Source organism: Chlorocebus sabaeus, chromosome 22 (assembly GCF_047675955.1).
Source record: "Chlorocebus sabaeus isolate Y175 chromosome 22, mChlSab1.0.hap1, whole genome shotgun sequence".
In the NCBI taxonomy this organism is placed as follows: domain Eukaryota; kingdom Metazoa; phylum Chordata; class Mammalia; order Primates; family Cercopithecidae; genus Chlorocebus; species Chlorocebus sabaeus.
In genome coordinates this window covers 70486455-70508846 of record NC_132925.1, presented here as the reverse complement: position 1 = coordinate 70508846, position 22392 = coordinate 70486455, and the positions used below count along the sequence as shown (strand labels likewise).

General features: G+C 41.9%; 1 protein-coding gene across 3 annotated transcripts in view; it reads right to left on the bottom strand.

Annotated features, from left to right (window-relative positions):
• FRMD4B (FERM domain containing 4B) overlaps positions 1-22392 on the bottom strand; it is a 363826-nt gene that overhangs the window by 92419 nt on the left and 249015 nt on the right. The gene's annotated exons all lie outside the window — the stretch shown is intronic.

Genomic DNA, 22392 nt, shown 5'->3' with positions numbered 1-22392 from the left:
AATGCTGAAACCCCGTCTCTACTAAAAACACAAAAATTAGCCAGGCGTGTTGGTAGGCAGCTGTAGTCCCAGCTACTCAGGAGGCTGAGACAGGAGAATTGCTTGAACCCGGGAGGCGGAGGTTGCAGTGAGCCGAGATCATGCCACTGCACTCCAACCTGGGCAACAGAGCGAGACTCCGTTTCAAATAAATAAATAAATAAAACAAAAAGGCAAAGGCAGCAGACAGAATAATGACTGGAAGAGAAAATGTGAGGGGCTTCTCGGGTGCCAGTAATCTGTTTCCTTGATGTTGATGCTAGTTATATGCACTTGTTTTTTTGGTTTTTTTTTTTGAGACAGGGTCTTTTTCTGTCACCCAGGCTGGAGTGCAGTGGTACTATTATAGCTCACTGCATCTTTGAACTCCTGGGCTCAAGTGATCTTCCCACCTTAGCCTTTCAAATAGCTGGGACTAAAGGTATGTGCCACCATGCGTGGCTAATTTTTCATTTTCATGTTTTGTAGAGACAGGATCTTGCTATGTTGCCCAGGCTGGTCTTGAACTCCCGGGCTTAAGCAATCCACCTGCCTTGGCCTCCCAAAGTGCTAAGATTGCAGACATGAGCCACTCTACCCAGCCTATATGCACTTTTCAATATGTATTTTATTCTTTAATACAAAGTTAAGAAACAACTCCTGATCTTACTTGTATCCTTTTCCATCTGACTGAATGGCAACCCCATTCTTTTTTTTTTTTTTTTTTTTGAGACAGAGTCTCCCTCTGTTGCCCAGGCTGGAGTGCAGTGGCATGATCTTGCTCACTGCAACCTTTGCCTCCTAGGTTCAAACGATTCTCATGTCTCAGCCTCCTGAGTACCTGGGATTACAGCACACACCATCACACCCTGCTAATTTTTTGTTGCTGTTTGTTTGTTTTTTGTTTTTTGTTTTGAGACGGAGTCTCGCTGTGTCACCCAGGCTGGAGTGCAGTGGCACGATCTTGGCTCGCTGCAAGCTCCGCCTCCTAGGTTCACGCCATTCTCCTGCCTCAGCCTCTGAGTAGCTGGGACTACAGACGCCCGCCACCACACCTGGCTAATTTTGTTTTTGTATTTTTAGTAGAGATGGGATTTCACCATGTTCGCCAGGATGATCTCGATCTCCTGACCTTGTGATCCACCCATCTCAGCCTCCCAAAGTGCTGGGATTACAGGCATGAGCCACCGTGCCCGGCCTAATTTTTGTATTTCTAGAGATGGGGTTTTGCCACGTTGGCCAGGCTGGTCTCGAACTCCTGGCCTCAAGTGAACCGCCCACCTCAGCCTCCCAAAGTGGCCACCCCATTCTTAATCGCTTAGATCCAAGACCTCCATTGGCATTACTGGACACAGAGTTGGGCAGTGAGCAATCTGCACAACTGTATTTGGTGACTCTGTTTGCATCTCCTAATACATTATACATATTACTTATTTCCTTTATTGTCTGATGCCCTACCTGGTGTCACCCTGGCCTAGTAGGTATAGTTCTTAAGGGCATGAATTGTTATCTGTTTTTGCCACAGTTGTAGCTCCAGAAGCTAGAACACTCCCTGGCACACAGCAGGTGTTCAATATTTGTAGAAGAGCAACTGAAAGAGTAATGAAGTAAAAAGTTGGTGGGGGTATTTATATCTTTCTTTTTAAAAAGGGAATGCTTCTTGTGTTTCTTGATTCACTATAGATTTGATTTGCCCTGATATTCAGCTCAGAGTAAGGGACCCCAGGTTTTTGAACTGTGAGGACATAGCCCAGGTTTCACCATCTATGAGAACTGTAAGCACAGTACCTAGACAGCAATTCTAGATATATGTATGACACTACACACAAAGAGGTGTTAGATATCAAAACATCATTTACTCTTCTGGATTTATTTTCTACAAAAGTAGCAGGAAAATAAATAATATCTATGTAATACTTCATGGAGTTTTGAGGACAAACAAAAATGAGACATAAAGATGCTCTGAAAAAGTAAAAAGCATTACAAAAAAACAAACAAATACAGGTATTTTTGTGGGTGTATATCACAGTTTCAAAGACATGAGCATTATGACCAAAGTATCTGGGCAGACAGCTTCTCAGAAACTTGATCACAATGAAGATAGGAACAAACAGAGAGAGAGAAAGTTTGTCACATGTGAATTAATGCTTAGCCGTGGGAGGATAATACAAATATACAGATATGAAAATGAGAAAGGAGAGAAAACTAGCCAGACCATACTTTCCCCAGGTACCAGCCCAGGTATGGTTTGTGCAATGTCATAAAATAAAGAAGTGAGGCCAGACATAGTGGTTCATGCCTGTAAACCCAGCACTTTGGGAGGCCTAGGCGGGAGGATTGCTTGAGCACAGTAGCTCTAGACCAGCCTGGGCAACATAGTGAGACCCTCTTGCTACAAAAAAAAAAAAAAAAATTAAAAAAAATCCAGACTTGATGGCGTGCACCTGTAGTCCCAGTTACTCGGGAGGCTGATGAGGGAGAATCATTTGAGCCTGGGAAGTTGAGGCTACAGTGAGCTGTGATTTCACCACTGCACTCCAACCTGGGTGACAGAGTGAGACCTTGTCTCAAAAAACAAAACAAAACAAAAAACCTCAAAAGTGATGAAGACAAGCCATAAGAACACAGGATCTGACTTAAAGAGGATTCTGTTGGGCAAAGTGGGAGCATCAAAATGAATGACAGAAAGCAATTTTTTTTTTGAGATGGAGTAGCCTTTCTCCCAGGCTGGAGTGCAGTGGCACAATCTCGGCTCACTGCAACCTCTGCCTCCCAGGTTCACATGATTCTCCTGCCTCAGCCTCCCAAGCAGCTGGAATTACAGGCACCTGCCACCACGCCTGGCTAATTTTTGTATTTTCAGTAGAGACGGGGTTTTGCCACATTGGCCAGGCTGGTCTCGAACTCCTGACCTCAGGTGATTCACCCACCTCGGCCTCCCAAGGTGCTGGGATTACAGGCATGAGCCACCGTGCCTGGCCTGAAAAATATTTTTAAAAAATAAAGATGGAGAAGAAGGAAAAATTATTCTTTACATATGAATGCTAACTAAGAAATGTTGAAGGTGATTCAATTAGAAATTTACCTTTTGCAATGACCATAGTACTAACTGACTTAGGCAAGATCACCACTGGAGGCTGAGATCATTGGGTCAAAGACTGTTAAGAAACAGGATGGTAGGCCAGGCATGGTGGCTCATGCCTGTAATCCCAGCACTTTGGGAAACCGAGGCGGGTGGATCATGAGGTCAGGAGATCGAGACCATCCTGGCTAACACAGTGAAACCCCGTCTCTACTAAATATACAAAAAATTAGCCAGGCGTGCTGGCAGGCGCACGTAGTCCCAGCTACTCGGGGGGCTGAGGCAGGAGAATGGCATGAACTCGGGAGGTGGAGCTTGCAGTGAGCGGAGATCGTGCCACTGCACTCCAGCCTGGGAGACAGAGAGACTCTGTCTCAAAAAAAAAAAAAGAAAAAGAAAAAAAGAAAGAAACAGGATGGTCGAGTAGCCTCAAAGTGTCAATTCCAGAAAACTTAATTACAAAGGAAAAGGTGACTTCAGAATAACCTGGCAGATACCACCTTAACTCAAACAAGACAGACTGACATCGCATACCTCTTTGTGAGATGCAACTGAGGCCATTTCATCATCTATAGAGTGTTCTTGCCATGAGAAAATTATTAGACTAGTGATTCTCAAACTTTGGTGCATTGCAGATACCTGGAGAACTAATAAAGAATACAGAGCCCCAGGCTCATCAAAGTATTAATAGGATAGAAAGAGATAGGACAGGGTGTAGGTCTCTGTGTTTTCCATAAGTTCCCAGATGTTTCTGCTTCAAGTCCAAAATGATGTGTGTTTGGAACCAGTGAGTTAGAGAAATCCATATTTCACAAATTGAGAGATCTTCTGCAAGACAGCTGCCCTGTACTCTTCAGAAATACCAGTGTAATAAAAGCCAAAGGAAGACTGGCCTGCTCCTGATTACAAAGGGCACTTTAGAGTTATGCCCACTAAATGCAATGTATGACCCTGAATTGGCTCTGGGACCGGAAAAGGGTGGGAAAGACTAGAAATAACATTAGCTATCAGAGCAATTTGAATAAAGACTGTATATTAAACACAATTGGTGAACTATGGTTATTAATTTCATAAAACTCTAACCTCCACATGAGCAGAGATATCTTTAACTCACCACTGCACACCCAGCACCTATATAGTGCTTAGCACATAGAAAATATTTAATACATATATGTGTGTGTGTGTGTGTGTGTGTATATGTGTGTATATATGTGTGTATATATTACTGGCATGCACCACCACACCTGGCTAATTTTTGTACTTTTAGTAGAGACGGGGTTTCATCATGTTGGTCAGGCTGGTCTCACACTTGTGGTCTCAAGTGATCCTCCTGCCTGGGCCTCCCAAAGTGCTGGGATTACAGGTGTGAGCCACTGTGCCTGGCCTAATACATATTTTTAAGTGAATTAATCTATACCTTTTAAAAAACTAAACCTTTTGATGACAATGTTCTACCAGAAGATGCTGCAAAACATATCATCAGGACTATGAGCTTTCCTCCCAATTCTTATTTTTACTTTTCTCCTGTTCTGAAGTCTTGAGGCTCTACTTCATTCCCTCTAAGACCAGGAAGAATGAGACTGTCACAAGGTCAAATACCAGAGACTGTCTCCACCGTTCTGCCAATATCTGAATCCTTCTTACAAACTTTTGTGCCAACACATTTTCAAAGCGAAGGAGCGAGTGTTGATGAGACTGCCCTGGAAATGAGAGGTGTGGTGATCTATGGCTAAATTGTTAGGCGATGCAAGACAGGCAGGCAGCCTAAATAGGTCAGGCTCTGCCAATAGGCATGGAGGTTCCAGGGCACCCACATCTAATACATATACAGGGAGACAATTGGAGAACAGATGAATAACCAGTATTAAACAAACATTTGGAACCAAGCTCTCAACTTCTGTACTTACCCTTCCACATTATAAGATTACATACACAGCAGACTTTAATTACAGCATTCTAATTGCTTAAATGCACCCTGGCACCAATGTACAATGACAATTTGAATTAGTAGCAGCAAGGCGTTCCGATGGAAAACTATTTTTTCTTTATTTAGAAAAAATGCAAGGTGCTTACAAGATAATCAATGATTTTAGAGGAAGAAAGGATGAATCAGGAGGAAGAAAATTATGGTCATGAAGTTAAAACTAAGCCTTTGACTAAAGAAGGCCTGGTAAACTAGGTATCCTATCTGGCTGTTTTGCATGAATAAATATGCAGAGATACTTTTATTTTCAGGATTATATCATCCATCTAATTGAACTGCTCTTTTTTCTTTTTTTGAGATGAAGCAGCCTTTCGCCCAGGCTGGAGTGCAGTGGCAACCTTTGCCTCTCAGGTTCACATGATTCTCCTGCCTCAGCCTCCCAAGCAGCTGGAACTATAGGCACCTGCCACCACGCCTGGCTAACTTTTGTATTTTTGGTAGAGATGGGGTTTACCCATCTCTAGGGTAATACCATGTTTAAAATATTTTCACCAACATTCTTCTTTTATAATATAAGGTTAAAACAAATAAACAAACAAAAAACAATTCTCCTGCCTCCCGGGTTCAAGCAATTCTCCTGCCTCAGCCTTGTGAGTAGCTGGGATTACAGGCATGCGCCACCACACCCAGCTAATTTTTGTATTTTTAGGAGAGATGAGGTTTCTCCATGTTGGTCAGGTTGGTCTTGAACTCCTGACCTCAGGTGACCCACCTGCCTCGGCCTCCAAAGTGTTGGGATTACAGGCGTGAGCCACCGTGCCTGGCAGATGAGAACATTTTATAACATAGTCCTCTTGGGAATTTTAGAATAACATCATCAATAACTACAAAAACAAGAAACATTTATTAAGTGCTTATTATCTGTTCCAAGAGCTTTGGATATATATTAATTCATGAGTCCTGTGAGAAGGTAATGTTATCACCCTCCTGCTTCACAGGTGGAGAGACTGAAGCTTGGGAAGACAGAATAGGCTGTTGCTTAAAGTCACCCAGCCCGTAGGTGATGGAGCTGAGATTTAAAGCTGGACAGTTAGGAATCCCCTACTTCTGATACCCACTTCCCCCATGTCATGCATCAAGCCAAACTATGGATTGTCTCTCCAAGGGGTGTATAAACAATCCTGGCTGGTGTCCGACACCCATGAACTACTGACTTCACTTCAACCAAGAGTAAACTGTACTCTTTTTTGTTTGTTTGTTTTGAGACAGGGTCTCGCTCTGTCGCTTAGGCTGGAGTGCAGTGGCATGATCTCGGCTTAAGCAATTCTCGTGCCTCAGCCTCCCAAGTAGCTGGGACTGCAGGTGTGCACCACCACACTTGGCTAATTTTTGTATTTTTAGTAGAGACAGGGTTTTGCCATGTTGGACAGCCTAAAGTGATCTGCCCGCCTCCCAAAGTGCTGGGATTACAGGCGTGAACCGCTGTGCCCAACCTCATGTATTCTTTATAAATTTAAAATTGTAACCATTTGTGACTCATTTAACAAGTTTCCCTGAAATGGATATCTCTATCTATTCCCTTCCCTTCCCTTCCCTTCCCTTCCCTTCCCTTCCCTTCCCTTCCCTTCCCTTCCCTTCCCTTCCCTCCCCTCCCCTCCCCTCCCCTCCCCTCCCCTCCCCTCTTCCTTTCTTCCTTCCTTCCTTTCTTATTTATTTATTTTATTTACTTTTTTCTAAGAGACGGATTCTTGCTGTCACATAGGCTAGAGTGCAGTGGCATGATCATAGCTCACTGCAGCCTCAACCTGCAGGCTCAAGCAATCCTCCTGCCTTGGGCTACAGCGTAGCCAGGACTATAGGTGCATGTCACCAAACCCAGCTCTCTCAGTCTATTTCTTAATAAATCGACCTTGGAAAGGTTCCCCAAAATAGCATTCATCTTAGGCCAACTTAATTATGAAATGGAAGTCTTCAATTCACACAATTTCTTCTTTAAAAAATATAAAGATAGCCCTTCAAACCTCCTCCTTAGGCCTCTTAAGCATGTGAAGCACTGCAGGAAGGAAAACGACATCTGCTTCTACTGTGGGTGAAAAAAATAGATGACAGAGAGATGACAGATGAACAGGTAAATAGGTAGAAAGATGGACAGAAATAGTTGGTATGGATAAGTTTGGTTTTGTAAGTTTCTTTGCCATATTTCTTTTGAAATACAAGATTTGTGTCTTTAAGGAAATCAACGAAGCATTTTCTTCTTTTATTTTGTTTTGAGACGAAGTCTCGCTCTGTCGCCAGGCTGTAGTGCAGTGGTGGGATCTCGGCTCACTGCAACCTCCACCTCCTAGGTTCAAGCAATTTTCCTGCCTCAGCCTCCTGAGTAGCTGGGACTACAGGCGCCCACCATCATGACCATCTAATTTTTCTATTTTTAGTAGAGACAGGGTTTCACCATGTTGGCCAGGATGGTCTTGCTCTCTTGACCTCATGATCCGCCCACCATGGCCTCTCAAAGTGCTGGGATTACAGGTATGAGCCACCGTGCCCAGCCCCAACCAAGCATTTTCAAAAGCAGGAAACATACAAAGAAATTTGATTTATTTTACAAAACTGAAAAAATATACTATGAAACGTTTTTATTCACTGGTACTCAAATTCCTAGCTTATAAAATTTTATATTTTCAGCTGAATGGACCATCTGCCTCCTCCACTTTCCTTTCAAGCATTTATCATAGTATTTTTATATGACTTTTTCTGAGTCACAATTTAGCTGTAATGCAATTCTTGTAGTCCATTTCTGAGGCGATGGTGTACCAAAAATATCAGTAGTAGGCTTAAATGTTTTAGAATAATTCATATTAAATCACACCATTATGAAATACAGGTCTTCCAACTGGATTTTTAGTAGCTTGTCTTGATGTATTCCACAAATAGAGTGTCTACTTGGGCTGGCGATATACCAGTGAACAAATAATTCAGCCTTTGTAAATTTACCCTGGCTAGTGCCAAGCTGGAGGGCATTTTCCTTGTCCTCTGCTTTATGACTATGTCCTTGTACATCTTTGGGCCTCAGTTTTTTATCTATGAAAAGGAGGAAAATGATCTTCTCCTTTACCCTCTCAGGGAGGTGACAGCCAAAGAACACAGCACGATGAAAAGGCCCTGAGGACGTGGGATTAAAGATGACAAGTATAACGAGCTATTATTATGAAAACTTTGATTTTCACAAACGCACAAGGCAGTATATATCTGAATGCTCACAGTTTAAGACAAACATAATTTGAATGTCAGACAAACATATGTGGAAAACCACATGAAGTAGAGATAGGTGAAATATTCATTATAAAACTTTCAATAGTCCTTTAAAATATAATAATAGGCTGGGCACAGTGGCTCAGGCCTGTAATCCCAGCACTTTGGGAAGCCAAGGTGGGTGGATCACCAGAGGTCAGGAGTTCAAGACCAGCCTGGCCAACATGGTGAAACCCCATATCTACCAAAAGAACAAAAAAATTAGCTGGGCATGGTGGTGGGCACCTGTAATCCCAGCTGCTCGGGAGGCTGAGGCAGGAGAATTGCTTGAATCTGGGAGGCGGAGGTTGCAGTGAGCAGAGATTGTGCCACTGTACGCAACCCTGGGTGACAGAGTGAGACATCGTCTCAAAAAATAAAATAAAATAAAGTAATAGATTTCGTCTTCCTTGTGGACTGGCTAGTCTTCAAACCAGCTCTGACGTTTAGTGTAGTGATTTGACTTGATCAATATCAGTCTTCTGATGATTAGTTATCATAAGAGGTACATTCATAAGTCTTTTATTTATTTGAGACAGAATCTTGCTTTGTTTGCCCAGGCTGGAGTATAGGGGTATGATCTTGGCTAACTGCAACCTCTGCCACCTGCGTTCAAGTGATTCTCCTGTTTCAGCCTCCTGAGTAGCGGGAACTACAGGCATGCATCACCATGCTCAGCTAACTTATTGTTTTTAGTAGAGATGGCTAAATTTTGTATTTCTAGGTTTCAACATGTTGGCCAGGCTGGTCTCGAACTCCTGGCCTCAGGTGATCCACCAGCCTTGGCGTCCCAAAGTGCTGGGACTACAGGCATAAGCCACTGCACCCAGCCCATTCACAAGTCTTAATACAGAACTTACAGCTTACAACATTCGATTTCTGTTACTGATCCTTTAAATTATTTCTAAATCTTGAACTGAGTTGAGGATTAAAACACATACTCATATGCGTGTACACACACACAGACACACACACACACACACTTTCACATATGCAAACACTTTGAAATCCCAAATGCTAAAACTCAGCTAGGTTAGCAGATATTCTGAATGTATTTTAGTTCTTGGTACTACTAAAATTGTTGGTTGCTGAACTACATGGAATAATTCCAGGACAAGAACCATAAAAGTGATGCTGACAGTAATGGACTGGTTACAGAAAAATATGCTTCATGTTCTGTTCAGTTAAATTGTGCTGAGACTAATCCTCTTTTCTCAAGGCATTATAAATATGGATAGTAATGGGTCTTTCCATGAAAGTGTGCTTTTAAAAAGTCTCTTTGCCATAAACAGGCAGCTAGAACGCTACAAAAGCATCAAAATATCTTCCTAAGTTTTAGGAGAACCCTTCTCAGAAACAGTCACAGTTTGATTATTCAGAAGCTCTTTATTGACTTTTGGGAATTCATTTTTCCAGTTTTTCTTCCATTCCTTCTTTGGTGCTGCCTACATGGTAATTTTAGCTCTAGGAAAAAGAGAAGGAAAGTCAACTCTATTCAGGCAGTTTGGCTGAATGGCTGGGATGGGAGCCTATACCGGAAGACTTGGCTAGAATGAGGTTTCATGATCAACTGAATTCCCTTAATGTAGTATATGCTCAATGTCCCTCTCTCCTGGAGGCAATCAAAAGTTGATGAGTTATTTCTTTGGAATTCTAAGAAAAAATGTTTGAATCTAACAGCAGAGAAGTATGTCAACCTATCATTGCAACTAACTTTACAGTGATTTTCCTAAATGTCTCCAAAAGACACTTAGAGCAAGGATGGCAGAAGAGGTTATAACAGATATGCTGAGACTCCTGCGCTTTAAAATCTGATCATGCACTGCTAAAATTGTATTCTGATAGGTTCAGCATATTAAATTTCAAGGTTATAAGTATAGTATCAACTCTGGAAATTGAATTTAGAAACAGTAGCTCCACCTTAGGGAGAGAAAACAGAGTAAGATTGAAAGCTGAAAATGTCTAATTTTATGGTTGTTACTCAGAATTGATTTTTAATTTGGCTTGATCTTTTCACAAGCCTATTTTGCAAAATTTGATCAATTTAGTTACTAGTATAAACTACATTTATTTTGCTCACTTGACAAATATTTACTGAGGGCCTATAGTGCATGCCAGGTTCTGTGCCAGTGTTTGGGAGATAAAGATGAACCCTGGTCTTACGAGTTAGTGTAATTGCGGAGAGTGACTGATGCATAAAGGAACAATTCAACGTAATAGAAACAATTAGAAGAATTATGTAAAGGATGTTTTGGAGGTGGAAAGAATTTAACCCCCTGTAGGAAATGGTGGTGGTAGACAATGAAAAAAAAAAAGAAAATCTTAAGGGGCAGAGACTCGAGCTGAATTCAAAAGGATGAGTGGAAATTTGCCAAATGAAAATAAAGGGAGATGGGAAGGCGTTCAGTAGAAGGACAAGTATATCAAAAAGGCATGGAGGCTTGAGAAAGACAAGGATGCATCATCAGGGAAGGAGGGGTTATTTCAGTATGACCACAGTGGGAGTGTGGAAAGAGCCCAGAGTGATAAGCCAGGGCTTGCATGTCCTATGAAGGGGCTTGCTACACAATAGCAGTGGTAATAATAGCAAAAATATAAATAGCAAAACGGAGTCACACACTCTTTTATATAGTTTGCATATATGTTAACTCATCCACTGAGGTAGAAACTGTTATTATTCTCACTTTAAAATTGATGAAACAAAGTCTTAAAAATATAATTACGATGCCCAGGACAGAGCTAAGGCCAGACTCCCCACCCCTCCATTATGCACCTCCTCTGTAGCTGGCAGGGGCTGGCTAAGATGTTAAGCAGGGAAGATGGCTAAGTCTTGTTGATTTCACATTCTAAAATGCCTCCATTCTGCCATCTATTTGTTGATTCTTTATTATTTTATTTTTATTTTATTTTATTTTTGAAATGGAGTCTCGCTCTGTCACCCAGGCTGGAGTGCAGTGGCACCATCTCAGCTCACTGCAACCTCTGTTTCCCCAGTTCAAGCAATTCTCCTGCTTCAACCTCCCAAGTAGCTGGCACTACAGGTGCAGGCTACCACACCTGGCTAATTTTTGTATTTTTAGTAGATACGGGGTGACACTATGTTGGCCAGGCTCGTCTCGTACTCCTGGCCTCAAGTGATCCACCTGCCTTAGCCTTCCAAAGTTCTTGGATTACAGGCATGAACCACTGAACCCAGCCTATTTGTTGATTCTTTAATCATTCACTCCTTCGTTTACCCATTCAATAACCTTTTATCTAACATCTAGGTCCTACAGATTCCTACATAAAGGAAACCTGGTCCCAGTCTCACTGTGCTAGTTTATATTTAGTGAAATTAAAATGTGAATTTTCAAGGCCTTCCTATGCTCTTTCCCCAGGCTGCATACTGATTCTTAAAACAGAAGAACATATGGCATGAGGATGAAGAGTGGACAAGAGGTCAAAGTAGCTGAAATATATAAAACGCTAAAAGTGTAACAAAACTGATCTCAACCAAGCAACTGATCTCAACCAAACAAAAATGTATGCACAAAAGAAATATGTCAAAATAATACAATTTATGCTGTAATATTGAGATTATGGATCTTTTTGATTTGTTGTACTTTTCTGCATTTTCTAAATTTTCTACAGTTACTAAGTATTACCTTTACAATAGGAAAAAATTACAAGTTATCTTTAGTAGCAAGCCTTTTGCTGTTCTAGATAAGGCAATTAGAAATTTTCAACATTCACTGAATTTTATCCACTGAGAAAAATGCCCAAGTGTTTTTGTAATGGATGAAAAGTGATAAGCAAAATGCTTTTATTCTCTCTCTCTCTCTTTTTTTTTTTTTTTTTTTTTTTTGAGACAAGTTCTCACTCTGTTATCCAGGCTGGAATACAGTGGCACAATCATGGTTCACTGCAGCCTTGACCTCATGGATTCAAGTGGTCCTCCTGCCTCGCCATCCCAAGTAGCTAGGACCACAGGCATGTACTACCACACCCAGCTGGTTTTTAAATTTTTTGTAGAGACAGGGTCTCACTATATCGCCCGGGGTGGTCTCGAACTCCTAGGCTCAAGTGATCCACCTGCCTCAGCCTCCCAAAATGCCAGAATTACAGGTGTCATCTACCATGCCCAGCCATTTTTATTATCTTGATACAGCTTTGAAGAGGTAAATTTTAATGAATATACTGATTTTTTTCTTTATTTTTCTGATTTAAAACTAATTCAAGCTACCTGTTAAAAAATTGAAAAAGTATAACTTAGAAAGCAAAAGCTTTTCCAATCTCACTCTCAGAAATAATAAACATTTATACTATGCTGTATTTTTATATTTCTTCCTAGGAGTACATTTCATTGACATAAGCAAATAATAAAGTTAAAAACAATAATACTATATTCACTGTTCTGTACCTTCTTTTAACATTGAACAATGTTAGACTGTTCCATGTTAGTTAAGGAAGGTTAGCCTATTCTTGTTAATGACTGTACAATATCCTATCATATTAATGATTTGTAATTTATATAATGAATTCCTATTCAAGTATGTTTGGGCAGTTTCCAGTTTCTTACTATTAGAAATAATAATGTAAAATATGTTTTTATAGATATCTTTTCCTATTTCAATAAAATCTTCCAAAGAATAAATCCCTATGGTTGGCAGAGTCCTGGATGACAAGATGTATTCTTTTTTTTTTTTTTTTTTTTTTGAGACAGACAGGGTCTTGCTCTGTTGCTCAGGCTGGAATGCAGTGGCACAATCATGGTTCTCTGCAGCCTCAAACTCCTGGGCTCAAGTGATCATTACACCTCAGGCTCCTGAGTAACTGGGGCTACAGGTGCACACCATCATGCCTGGCTAATTTTTTTTTACGGTTTGTAGGAACAGGGTTTCACCATATTGCCCAGGCTGGTCTCAAACTCCTAGGCTCAAGCAATCCACCTGCCCTCAGCCTCCCAAAGTACCACGCCTGGCCTTTGGATGTACTCCTTTTATTATTATTTATTAATTTATTTGAGATGGAGTCTTGCTCTGTCGCCCAAGCTGGAGTGCAGTGGCGCCATCTAGGCTCACTGCAACCTCTGCCTCCTGGATTCAAGCAATTCTCCTGCCTCAGCCTCCCGAATAGCTGGGACTACAGGCACGTGCCACCACGCCCGGCTAATTTTTGTATTTTTAGTAGAGATGGGGTTTCGCCACGTTGGCCAGGATGGTCTTGATCTCCTAACCGCATGATCCACCCGCCTTGGCCTCCCAAAGTGATTTGATTACAGGTGTGAGCCACAGTGCCCAGTCATTGAACAGCATTTTCAAAAGTGTGGTTGGCAGTCCATTAATAATTATTGCTTTAAAAAAGAATTTCACATACAGTAAGTTTGGAAAATATTAGGTTAAACCAAATCAAATAGGTTTATTTATTGCAGGACTTCTTGACGCCTGCCTGTATTATTTGTTTTTCTTTTTAGAGGCAGGTCTTGCTCTGTCACCCAGGTGGGAGTGCAGTGGCATGTTGATGGCTCACTGAAGCCTCAAACTCCTGGCCTCAAGTGATCCTCCCACCTCTGCCTCCTGAGCAGCTAGGATTACAGGCACACACTGCCTTACTTGGCTATTTTTAAAATTTTTTGTAGACACAGGGTCTTGCTATGTTGCCCATGCTGATCTTGAACTCCTGCCCTCAGGTGATCCTCTTAATGGGCCTCCCAAAGTGTTGAGATTATAGGAGTGAGCCACCTCATCGGCCCCAAATTGCTTCTTTTTTTTTTTTTTTTTGAGACAGTGTCTTGCCCTGCCACCCAGGCAGGAGTGCAGCAGCGCAATCTCAGCTCACTGCAACCTATACCTCCTGGGTTCAAGTGATCCTCCCACCTCAGAGTCTCAAGTAGCTGGGACTACAGGCACTGCACCTGGCTAATTTTTTTTTTTTTATTTTTTTGTAGAGATGGGGTTTCACCATGTTGTCCAGGCTGGTCTTGAACTCCTGGGCTCAAGTGATCTGTGCGTCTCAGCCTCCCAAAGTGCTGGGATTAGAAGCATAAGCCACGATGCCCTGCTCCAAATTGCTTTTTATACTACTTTGGGAAAGAGTAATCAGTAACATCAAGGGATTTCAGTCTCAGTCTCTCCAAGGTCCCTGACATCTTTTAGAAATATTATGTCTTAGTGTCTTACAAAGTATCATCAGACACATTACCTTTAAATTAAACACAACACATACCATCACATAAAGGATGAGGGTAATAAACAAATAAACACAACACATACTACACACATACAAATGAAAAAATCCTTAAGACTTAGGATTTTAGGCCACAGGAAGGTATATTTGCTAAGTATTTTACTGATAATGCAGCACTCATCAGAGGCCCTGACCCTTAATAGGAATGCAATGATGTTTTAATTGAATGAATGAACGAATGAATGAATGAATGAAGACAGAAAAATATGGTTTCTGGGGCCAGACTACATAGATCTGATCCCTACACTACTAATAAACTACTCAAGTTTAGCCAAATTGTTTAACCTACTTATACCTCCATTTCCTTATTTATTGAAGTAGTAATAAATAACAGTATCAGTTGTTGTGAGTGTTAAATGAGCTAATACACACAAAAAAATCAGTGCTTTCTATTTGGTGAGCTCTTTATTGTTTCTTTTAGAGACACGGTCTTGCTCTTTTGTCCAGGCTGGGCTGCAGTGGCATGATCATGGCTCACTGTAACCTCAAACTCCTGGGCTCAAGTGATCTTCTTGCCCCAGCCTCCTGAGTAGCTAGAACCACAGGCATACGCCACCATGCCCGGCTAAGGGTGAGCTCTTAAGAGTTGAGTTGCTATCCTCCTCCTCCTCTTCCTCCTCCTCCTTCCCACCTCTGCAGAAAAGGGAGCTGAGGCTGTGTATGGTCTCTACGACAGAGCACCTCATAAGCCCTACTTGCTTTTCCACATTTTCTGTCTTTTCATTATTACCATATTTATATACACACCAAAAGAGACAAGATGGCCAATACTATTTTAATTTGTCAAGCCTGTCTTCAGATTGCTGATTTTAAAAAAAGGGGTGTGGTGGTCCATGTTGGCTGATTACTAAAATCACAGATACGGTCAAGGGCACCTCCAAGAATAATGACCTGGAGCAAGCCTACAGTCCTGCTTCATGCATTTAGGCTTTTCCCAGCAGGAGCAGGTTGCCCAAGGTAGACCACAGCCATGTTGAAGGCTTCCCAGGTTCCCCAGTATCAGTTTCGGCATTTCTACATCACCACTCCTGGCACAGGTGGTTGTTTTGTGAAGGCAAGGTGTGCCCCTCTGCATTCTCACCAAGGAAGCCAAACAGGTTCAGGGGCCTTCGCTTGAACAACAACCCAGACAGCAGTATGCACTCTCCTCTGAAACGCTTGACCCACAGGGGCAGTTCCTACCTAGTTTTCTTACAGGTTCTCTTCCAGCATGAGTGCTAGTGTGCTCCTGAAATATCCCTCTAGAAGTGGTGCTTTGTCCCAAGTCCAGCCCATTAAAGTCATCTGGCTCCTAATGTACAGAAGCACCTGATTAACTACTATGGACTAAGAGCATCAATGTGTACAACAATGTTCAGAATTAAAGGAAAGAGGGAGTTTAACCTCAGGATGCCACAGATATGCCTCCCCCATGAATAGACACATGATGCCAGAGTACATGGCATTAACCACTGCACTTGCTGCCTGTCATTGAGCATGTCCATGACATTAACCACTGCAAACTCTGCCTTCTGGGCTCAAGCGATCCTCCCACCTCAGCCTCCCAAGTAGCTGGGACCACAGGTACATGTCACCAAGCCTGGCTAATTTTTGTATTTTTTGTACAGATGGAGTTAGTTATGTTGCCCAGACTGGTTCTGAACTCCTGAGTTAAAGCAATCTGCCACCCTGGCCTCCCAAAGTACTGGGATTACAGGCATGAGCCACCATACCCGGCTGAAATTTTCTTCTTCTTCTTCTTCCTCTTTTTTTTGAGACACAGTTGCACTCTTGTTGCCCAGGCTGGAGTGCGATGGCGTGATCTCGGCTCACTACAACCTCTGCCTCCCAGGTTCAAGCGATTCCCCTGCCTCAGCCTCCCAAGTAGCTGGGATTACAGCCATGTGCCACCATGCCGGGCTAATGTTTTTTGTATTTTTAGTAGAGACGGGGTTTCTCCATGTTGATCAGGCTGGTCTCAAACTTCCAATCTCAGGTGATCCGCCCGCCTCAGCCTCCCAAAAGTGCTGGGATTACAGGAGTGAGCCACCGCACCCGGCCTGAAATTTTCTTCTTAACATATAATTCTCACTCATTCTTTGATGAAGGTTGTAATTAGTGTTGACTAAGTATTGTTAAGTGTTATTCAGTAATACCTGGAAAATGAAATTTTTAACTTTGTGGATGTTTAATTTCTTAGTAAATGTAGGTATTTTCATGTGTTTCCCCCTAGTCAAATTACACACTTTTGCTTTTTGCTTGACTTCTTAGGAAACAAGGGTTATCAGCATACTCATTCATTTGTTGAGTTAGTCAACAATTCACTGAATGCCCAATGTGTGCCACATTTCACAGATAAAATTTTGCTGGCCGGGCGCGGTAGCTCATGCCTGTAATCCCAGCACTTCAGGAGGCTGAGGCGGGCAGATCACAAGGTCAGGAGTTCGAGTCCAGCCTGACCAACATGGTGAAACCCCGTCTCTACTAAAAATACAAAAATTAGTTGGGTGTGGTGGTGCGTGCCTATAATCCCAGCTACTCAGGAGGCTGAGGCAAGAGAATAGCTTGAACCTAGAAGGCGGAGGTTGCAGAGAGCTGAGATCGTGTCACTGCACTCCAGCCTGGGTAACAGAGTGAGACTCTGTCTCAAAAAAAAAATTTGCTTAGAGTGCTTAGAGTATTTTTCACAAAAGTGAAACATCTTTATTCCTTTTTCAGACCATCCTGGATACCCAAACTCAGAAACAAGGCACAATTATTTCTTTCAACACATTGAAGTGTCACCATTGGCTTATTCTCTATGCAGTACGGGTAATGGTATTACAAAACTCATTGGGAGCCACCAGTTTTTCAAATGACATGCTCATGAGGCTGAATTTTATAAATCCATATGTATGTAGCTGTGCAGAGCTTCAGCAACTGTATCAAATCTTATCACAAGTCATATTTCTTACTAAACAAGTATGTAAGAAGACATTGTGGTTTTATCAGTATTTGTAAATAAGAGCTCTCTTTTCTTGCCTGTGTATTTCTGTTTTCAGTGGAAGGAAGGAAGTAGCTGTAGGGGAAAGCTGTCTGGCAGAGAAGAAATGTGTGTAGGGTGTGATCAGAGGTGTCGAACATCTCACTGGTGAGAAGAATGCCCTCTGTGCAGTGTGGTGGGGTGTGTGGGGGGGGGGCGTTCACTCTCAGATCTAGCTGAGTCCTGAGTTAACAGTAGCTACCAACCATCGGTGACTCACTTTTGCCAATAAATAAATCCACCTACGAGTGTTCTACAGCTGAAACTATGTTCTCATAAAACTTCTTTGCCTCTGTGGCCATGGTTCAGCTGATACTCCTTATGTGGAATGTTTTTGAATAATCATACATCTTAAGAAATTACTTGAAAGCTGCTTTATCCAAACAGCTACCTGATCCTGGAACATCTCTTGGAATTTGTTACCAGCCATCTGCATTATATGTATATATTTGGAGACGGAGTCTCGTTCTGTTGCCAGGTTGGAGTGCAGTAGTGTGATCTCGGCTCACTGCAACCTCCGCCTCCCAGGTTCAAGCGATTCTCCTGCCTCAGTCTCCAGAGTTGGTGGGATTACAGGCGCCTACTGCCACACCCAGCTAATTGTGGTATTTTTTGTAGAAACAGCGTTTCACCATGTTGGCCAGGCTGGTCACGAACTCCTGACCTCAAGTGATCCACCTGCCTTGGCCTCCCAAAATGTTGGGATTACAGGTGTGAGCCACCACACCCAGCCATCTGCATAATAATTAGATAGAAAATATCCAACTCAAAATTCCTACAGATAAAAATTTTAAAAAATTATCTCAATAACAGTCATAGTGCCTTACAATATTATGTTCTGTAAAAGTTCTAAATTATCTGACAAGTCATGAAACACTCCCATTTAGAAAGGAGCTCCCAGGCCAGGCACAGTGGTTCACACCTATAATCTCAGAACTCTGGGAGGCTGAGGCGGGTGAATCACTTGAGGTCAGGAGTTTGAGACCAGTCTGGCCAACATGGTGAAACCCCGTCTCTACTAAAAGTACAAAACATTAGCTGGGCTTGGTGGTGGGCGCCTGTAATCTCAGCTACTCGGGAGGCTGAGGCAGGAGAATCGCTAGAACCCAGGAGGCAGGGGTTGCAGTGAGTTGAGATCGCACCACTGCACTCTAGCCTGGGCAACAAGAGTGAAACTCCATTTCAAAAAAAAAAAAAAAAAGGAGCTCCCAGCAAATGACATTCATAAAATGCAACAGCATTTAAAGGAATTCTGCTTTTCCTTGCTTTCTCAAGACAAACAGAATTTAGCATATAGAGGTACAAGAGAAATGTCAGGAGTTGAAAATCTGCCTTCTACCATCTTTGCATTAGCAAGAGAAAACACTGGATCAATGCCAACAAAGCAGTGAAAAATATTACAAGGAGCAATTGTATTTCTCTGCATAGGAGAGGATGGCCAACTGTGGTTTATGAAACGTGCTCCTGACTCAGTAAACGCTGTGTTTGAAAAGCTGTGTTTGTTATATAGGTGTCTACTCATCAGTCAATCCTTAGAGTTCTTAGGAAAACCTGAGTCTCGAAAAGAGGGCTGTAGTAAAGCCTTTGATGCTGGGAACATTTTACTTTCCCCATAGACTCAGCCAAAAACTCTGCTTTGAATATTTATACTTCCAGCCAAGATGGAGTAACAGGGACTGAATTTATCCTCTTAACTGAAAAAAAAAAAAAAACAAAAACAGACAAAATATATAAAACAACAGTTTTCATAACACTGAATATCCAGCAATGAAGATAGTGAACTTTGAACAAGGCGAGCCCTATGATTGCCCCCACTACTGTCAAGAGACGGCTCCAGGCTGTGGAGGGAGAAACACAACGGAACACAGTGAACTCCCTGAGCTAAGGAGATGGAGCAACTCCTTAGTCCAGGAGATCAAAATGAATAGAATTTGCAGAACAGACTGCCAGAGAAAAGAGAGCTGTGAAGAGAGAGAACCCTGAAAATCTATAGAGGGTGTCCTTTGAGGATTCAGTAGAGCACTGATCATTCCATGCACTGAAAGAAACTACCCAAAGTGGGAGACCATCTGAAACCATAAGAGGGAAGAGTGCCTCCTCCTTACACAGGGCTGGAGGTGGTGCCTATTCCCACCAGCCAAACTAAAAAACATAATTCACGGGGCATTGAATAGAGTACTCAGGAAGATCAGTATGCAGAATAATTAGCTACAGAATGAGCACTGCTCTGGGCTAGCCTAACAAATAATAAAAGCAAGACCCGAAAAAACCAATCCATATTTGAGTAACTAAACTGCATCCCGAAACCAAACATCAAGAATATTTATAGGAATAAAAAAATATATAGCATTCAAAAAGATACAATTAATAATGCCTAGCATCCAATCAAATACTGCCAGGCATGCAAATAGGCAGAAAAACATCACCCAAAATACAGACAAAAATCAATCGAAAATACCCCGAGCTGACACAGACATTAGGGTAAGCAGACAAAGGCATTAAAACCATTATTATAACTATATTTAATATGTTCAAAAAGTTAAATAGTCACATGCAAGATGTAAAAAAGATCCAAATCAAACCTCTAAAGATAAAAACTCCAAATCAAACCTCTAAAGATAAAAACTCACGCCTGTAATCCCAGCACTTTGGGAGGCTGAGGTGGGCGGATCACCTGAAGTCAGGAGGTCGAGACCAGTCTGACAACATGGTGAAACCCCATCTGTACTAAAAATACAAAAACTTAGCTGGGTGTGGTGGCACATGCCTGTAATCCCAGCTATTCGGGAGGCTGAAGCAGGAGAATCGCTTCAGTCCGGGAGGTGGATGTTGCAGTGAGCCAAGTTTGCGCCATTGCACCCCAGCCTGGGCAACAAGAGTGAGACTCCATCTCAAAAACAAAACAAAAACAAAAACTCTGATGTACAAAATGGGATTAATGGCAGGTTAGATTACAAAAAACAGATGAGTGAAACTGAAGACAAAGGGAAACTATATAAGATATCATATTCCCCCAAATCCCCACAAATGCAAAGCATCACTGTGTGACAAGTTCAACTGGCCTAGTATATGAGTAACTGGGCTTTGCAAATGAGGCATACATGAGGCCAAAAAAAAAAAAAAAAAATCTGAGGAAATAATGGCTAAAATGTTTCTGAATTTGATGACAACAAACCAAGATGCTCAATAAATGCCAATGGCATACACACATACAGAAACACATGAAGAAAGCTATATCAAGGCACCTCATAATAAAATTCCTCAAAGCAGGCCAGGTGCAGCGGCTCACATCTGTAATCCCAGCACTTTGGGAGGCTTGAGGCGGGTGGATCACCTGAGGTCAGGAGTTTGAGACCAGCCTGGCCAATATAGTGAAACCCCGTCTCTACTAAAAATACAAAAATTAGCCGGTTGCGGTGGTGCACACCTATAGTCCCAGCTACTCGGGAGGCTGAGGCAGGCGAATTGTTTGAACCTGGGAGGCAGAAGTTGCGATGATCTGAGATGGCGCCACTGCACTCCAGCCTGGGTGACAAAGCGAGACTCCATCTTTAAAAATAAAAAAAAAATGCTCAAAGCAGAAAAAAGAAAAAGAGAAAAATTTAAAAGCAGCTAAAGAAAAAGATATTCCATACAGAAACACAAAGATAAAGATGACAGCAGACGTCTCATCAGAAAGAATGCAAGCAAGAAGATAGTGAATCAATATTTCTAAAGTACGGAAAGAGAAAAACCGCCAACACAGAATCCTACATCATGTGTAATAGTTTCCAAAACCAAAGGCAAAAAAAGATGTCTTCAGGTACAAGCTGAAGGAATTCACCACCAGTATGCCCACACTATAAGAAATGCTAAAGGAAGTCCTCCAGGCAGAAACAATCATAACAGACAGAAATATTAATCTACACAAGTGAATGAAGAGCAACAGAAATGCTAACTCCATGGGTAAATACGTAAGACTTTTGGTACTGTTTAAATTTCTTTAAAGTTAATTGAATATTTACACAAAAATAATAATGTCATGTGCATCTGTAACTTATCTAAAAGTAAATTATATGACATCAATCACATAAGGGCTGAGAGAAGAAAAATGGAAGCATACTATTGTAAGATTGTTATACCACATGTGAAGTGGTATAATATCATCTTGAAAGTAAATCTGATAAGTTAAAAATGTATTCTATAAACCCTAAAGTAACCATGGAAATAACAAAGAGTTATAGCTAATAATCCAACAAAAGAGGTAAAATGAACACATAACACGCTCAATAAACCTAAAAGAAGGCCTGGAAACAGGCATGCAGTCTGGAGACGGAATTCTGAGATCCCAAGCATTGAGATCATAACGTACAAGGGAGGAGCCAGGCTCCACTGGGCATCTCTTGGCCCATGGCTTCCCTTCCCTTCCTCAGGAAGTTGCTTGAGGAGACCACAGTGAAGGATTTTAAAGCTATGCAGGTCTGCAAAGAGAAAAGACAAAAAACTGAGAGTGTTTAAAAACTTTTTTGTTGTTGTTGTTTTTGTTTTTGAGACAAAGTCTAACTCTGTCGCCCAGGCTGGAGTGCAGTGGCACAGTCTCGGCTCACTGCAACCTCTGCCTCCAGGGTTCAAGTGATTCTCCTGCCTCAGCCTCCCAAGTAGCTGGGATTACAGGCACACGCCACCACGCCTAGCTAAATTTTGTATTTTTAGTAGAGACGGGGTTTCACTGTGTTGGTCAGGCTGGTCTCGAACTACTGACCTCGTGATCTACCAGTCTTGGCCTCCCAAAATGCTTTAATTACAAGCATGAGCCACCATGCCCGGCCGTAAAAACTTTTATAGCAATTTGACATGGCCGTAACATCCCAGCAT